A 5,550-nucleotide genomic window follows, 5' to 3' on the forward strand; every position below is an offset into this window, starting at 1 on the left:
TGTAGAAAACGAAGCGTTTGAGAGAGGCGGGGCATAGAGGACCTACAATAATGTACAGTATTTGAAAAATAATGAGTTTTTTGAACATTAAAGCATGTCAACATATTCTGTTACACCAAATACACAAAATAATGATCTTTAAAATAGCATCATATGACCCCTTTAAGTACCTTTGAATATACCATGATATACTGTCCTATTAATGTGTGGTTTATGAATATATTTATTTACATATTTGGTATAATACAGGGCAAGACTTATAGGAGGCTGGAGGCCCCTGGGCTTGAGTCACTGTTATACTAAACTAAAACATTAGTGAGTTACACAAAAAAGTAAACTGCTATGAGGAGCCTAGACAAATGAATATACAGCATGCCTCATCTAGACATTGATCAGCCCCTGATCCAGTCTGAGTCATTGAATATTGAGTATCTGCCGATACACATGTATTTTCCTATTGCTTGGAGCACACTTCAAGTACATTCAGGTTTTATTAAAGTCAATCAGATTTATACAGGGATGTACAGAGAGTTTCTGAGAGACAGGGACTCAAATGCAGTACAGTAATTATATATATATATATTCTCACCCTCTAAAAATCCATTTTGTAGTTGTTTATCGACCCCCATATCCGCTAGGTAATTTCTTGGAAGAATTAGATGTGCTGCTCTCAACCTTCCCTGAGGATGACACTCCTGTGGTTATGCTTGGAGACTTCAACGTCCACCAAGATAAACCTCAGGCTGCAGACTTCCACACTCTGCTTGCCTCTCAAGCGTGTGTAAACTGCAGCTACTCACAAATCATGACACCAACTGGACCTTATTTACACACGACACTGCTCCACTGATCATGTGCTGGTTACTCCACTGCACACCTCGGATCACTTCCTCCTCACTCTTAACCTCAGCATGGTTCCTAACACAACACATACCCCTCCACCTTTCGACTTAACCTACGCTCACTCTCACCCTCTCAGCTATCTACTATGGTTTAAGCTTCACTTTCTCCTAAACAGTTCTCATCACCTGATGCTAACAGTGCTACTGACAATCTCTGCTTCACTTTTACGTCTTGTTTAGATACAGTCTGCCCCCTATCTTCCAGGCCAGCCCGTACCACCCCTTCTGCTTTCACCGCTTCAATTCATCTAACTCTCACATGCTCTTTAAAACATTTTCCTCCCTCCTTTGTCCTCCTCCTCCCCCTCCTTCATCAACTCTAACAGCTGACGACTTTGCCACATAATTCATTAATAGCATTACAACCATCAGTGCACAATTCTCCACACCATAAACTGTCAAACACATCTTACAAGCAAACATACACTCGCTCACATCCTTCTCTCCACTCTCTGAGGCCAAAGTCTCCAAACTCATCCTTTCCAATCATCCTACTACTTGTCCACTCGATCCTGTTTCATCTAATCTCCTTCAAGGCATTTCTCCTGCAGTTGTACCTGCACTCACTCACACATCATTAACACATCCCTTCACACTGATGTCTTTCCCCCAGCATTTAAACAGGCTTGGATAACCCCACTACTTAAGAAACCAGCACTTTTAGAAAACTACAGACCAGTATCCCTTCTTCCATTCACTGCAAAAACACTTGAACGAGTTGTGTTCAACCAAGTCTCTGCCTTTCTCGCACAGAACAAAGTCTGGCTTCAGAAGTGGACATTCAACCAAGATTGCCTTGCTCTCCATTGTTGAAGTCTTTGCGCCTCCTGCACGCTGACGACGGCCAGGAGTGCGTTTCCTGTCTGGGTAAGTCCCACGCAGAAGCCGCTCTCACCGAGATGGACTGTTCTCATTGTGAGAACATGAGTCTCACCTCTCTGCGTGCTCGGATCGCTTTCTTTTCAGAGAGTGACTCCGCCCCTCACGCCCTCCCATTTTATTCATCCCAGGAGCCTTTGAGGAAAAAACAGCGGGTCAGAGGGACTCAGCACCCGGCTACAAGTGAGCTCACGCTGGCTCAAGCCCCAGAGGTCCATGATGAACTCACAAGATCGTGGCGCACTCCCTACTTGGCTCACCTCCATACATCTGCTTCATCCACTCTCACCTCCATCGACGGCGCTGAAGAGAAGGGCTGCAAGAAGCTGTCTCTGCTGGATGAGACAGTGGCCACACACCTCTGCCCGCCCACTGCCATCGGGTGGAAGACTAGGGTCTCCCACCCGTTCAAGCCATGTAGGACTACTTCGGCCCTCACTGGACATGCCTACTCCTCGGCTGGCCATGCGGCCTCGGGGTTTCACTCTATGGCCGTGCTCCAGGTCTTTCAAGCCAAACTCCTCCGCTGCATGGACGAGAACATTATTATTAATGTTACCTGACCCCGTGGCTTTCAAGGAGCTGCACAGCATGACAGACCTGGCCCTGCGAGCCACAAAGACAACAGCGCAGGCCATTGGCAGGTCAATAGCCAATCTAGTGGTGCTGGAGCGCCACTTATGGCTAAACCTGACTGAGATCAAGGAGGCAGACAAGGTTCCCTTCCTCGACTCTCCGGTCTCCCCCACAGGGCTTTTCGGACCTGCCGTGGAGGGCTTTGCAGATCGCAGAAGTCGTCCCTGGCGATGCAACACTTCTTGCCCAAGTGCTCCAGCTCTCCAACTGCTTCCAGTCGCCCCAAGCCTGCGTGAGCTCAGCAGCCAGTGAAACCTGTGCCTTCGCCTGCTCAGCCTGCTCAAAAGCCTGAGCACTGACAGTGCTCCCAGACGCTACCCATTCCCGAAGCGCCAAGGACCCCGGCCCAAGACGACGCTGGATCCAGCGCCTCAGGCGCAATCCTGATCTGAGGGACAGGGCAGGCAGGGCTGGACTGGGACAAAAAATCGGCCCTGGCATGTTTTGGTCCAGGCGGCCCACCACCACTTCGATATATATATAGACCGTAAACACACAAAATGTTACCAAGTAGGTTAATGCCTCTGGTATCAGTTGTCAAACTCAGGAGGCTAAAGCCTTCTGTGAGACGTCCTAGTTTTCAGTTGCCCCCAGTGGTTATCAGTAAAATGTGTGTGACTCAACAGAAGACTAGTGTTCTGCTAAAAAAGACACTACAGAGGTCTGTATTACACCAGCAGGGAACGAAGCAACCAAGGCATACAATAACTTATTTGTATCATATAAGAGGAATACAAAATTGCAAAATGTGTTTATAGAGACATTTCACTGCAGTTTACAGTTTAAATAAACACTAGTGGCAGTAAAACACCAAATACCTTTATTTCTGTTCCCACAAATTATGATTACGGGGCAGATTATCAACACATAAAGGCATATTTTTGCACGGTTCCTGGCACAATATTATGTTATGAGCTCAAAACACTGTTTACCATAGTGCACAATTTGTAAGTTAACACATTTTGATTTCCATATCTATGGCTTTTCTGATGTAGTATACTTGCATGTGAAATGCGTTACAAGCAATGCAATATCATTTTGCAACCATTTTGTACTAACAGGCACACATTTTCATGATCCTGTGCTGTATAATAAACCCACATCTGCAAAGGAGAATAAATGATATAGCTTATAATGCCTCTTGTTTACAAGTCATGAAAAGTGCGGCGAAATGTACCCAGAGCAACAGAAATGGTTTTTAGAGAAATGGTCAGGTTTTGCAGAAATGTTGGCAGAGTCAATACATCTGGGTTCTATTTATTATTTGTACACAGTATGTGTGTGGTATTTTGTCAAGAATTTTACAAGGCTTTTTTTTTTTTTTTACTAATTTATTTATTTATTTATTTATTTATTTCCAACAGGTATCATCAGTGAAGCTGAAGTTCAGAAAGCCCCCTAATATAGAGTGATGCTGCTTGGGTCACACTTCCACAAGAGACCCTTTCCAGCAACTGTATCCCAAACAGTGTCCAGCACCCCTGTGCGTCTTTCCAGTTCAGTCTTTGAGAAACATGAGGTCTCCTCCCAGTCTCTCAGCTCCTTTCCTACCTGGATAACACAGGCACTATGTGACCTATCACAGAGTGAGCAGGAACTCCAGCAGCTAAGGGAATGGCAAACTGCAGAAGTGGACAAAGTAAACCAGGGTTTGGATTCTGCTATTTGGAGCTCAGAAAGAGGAACGCTACCTGCTGGAGAGAATGGAACAAATACATAGGGATACCCAGCAACAGATGCAACAAATAAAAAGAGAGAATGCAGCCGCAGTTCAGGCAGTCTCTGGTAGACAGGCAGCTGAGAAAGATGGGCCAACTGAGAGAACAGATCCACATGTGGGGTAGATGTCGCAGTGGTCCCAATAAAAGTCAGTTACTGAGAGGTGTTCGGGAGCTGATACAACCATGGGAGATCTCTCTCTCTCTCTAAAAAATGTACATTTCCAGCCTTGCCGACAGCCAAGTACCATACCTTTTGGGGAGGTTGTTGTGCAAGAGAACAACCTGAGTTTTCCAGTTGGTGTGTGTGGACCACAGGGCCACAAGTGTGCTATCCATTCTGGATTGGATCTTTCTTACTGTTTAAAAATTTTTTACTGGTAGTGTATGTATGTAGCCTATGTATCACACTTATATCACATCTTGATTTGGATAAGAATAAAACGTCAGGTCCGACAATATCGTGTCTTTTTCTATTTAAATCTAGCTTTATTCGCATTGGCCCATGGAAACCTCTATGAACACACTTGGCTAAAAAATCGCGGGGGACGAATTTACGTTTTATTAAAAAGTGTTTACGCATACACTTACACTCATGGCGCGCAGCTGCGCACACACATTAGGATAGGTTAGATTCCTGCCTCCGTTGCAAGTCCCTAAGCACTTTACCAATTCAACTACTCTCTTCTTCTCCTCCTGCCTTACTCTTGGCCCGCATCACTCACCGCAGAGCAAGCCTGTTCTTGATAAATCTCCTGTGAAAACGTGGGAAAAGCCGACGAGGAAGAAGTTGGGGTGATGCGATCTTTATATAGGCGGAGCAAAATACTTCTTCGCTCCAAAGTTGGGGTGATGCGATCTTTATATAGGCGGAGCAAAATACTTCATCGCTCCATCTATAGCGCATTGTAATTGGATGTTTACGCTGTCAATACAGGAGGCAAACCAATGGGCCACTGGCTGCTCGCTGTCCCTGCGTGATGGTTTTCGGCAAAAAAAACAAAAAAACATTCTGTGCGTAACAAATCTTAACAAATCTTAAGTGCGTCGGCCCACCGGGAAAATGCCCGGTATGCCCGATTACCAATCCAGCCCTGGATGCAGGCCGAGGCCTGATGGGCCATCCTGGAGTGTCAGATTGGGTTTCAGGGATCATAGAACGAGGTTATTCTCTTCAGTTCGCTCGGAGCCCCCGCGCTTCAACGCCGTGGGTCCCACATTAGTGCAGAGCAAGGACGCTCACCTGCGCTCCAAGGTGATGAATTTACTGGCAAAAGGAGCTGTAGAGACGGTTCTGCCAGCTCAGAGTCAGGCTTCTATAGCCGTTACTTCCTCGTCCCCAGAAAGGATGGCGGCCTCCGGCCCATCCTCGATCTCAGGCACCTGAACCGTGCCCTCATGAAACGTCCGTTCAG

This window comes from Sinocyclocheilus anshuiensis, unplaced genomic scaffold, assembly GCF_001515605.1.
Source record: "Sinocyclocheilus anshuiensis isolate Anshui unplaced genomic scaffold, SAMN03320099.WGS_v1.1 scaffold1061, whole genome shotgun sequence".
In the NCBI taxonomy this organism is placed as follows: domain Eukaryota; kingdom Metazoa; phylum Chordata; class Actinopteri; order Cypriniformes; family Cyprinidae; genus Sinocyclocheilus; species Sinocyclocheilus anshuiensis.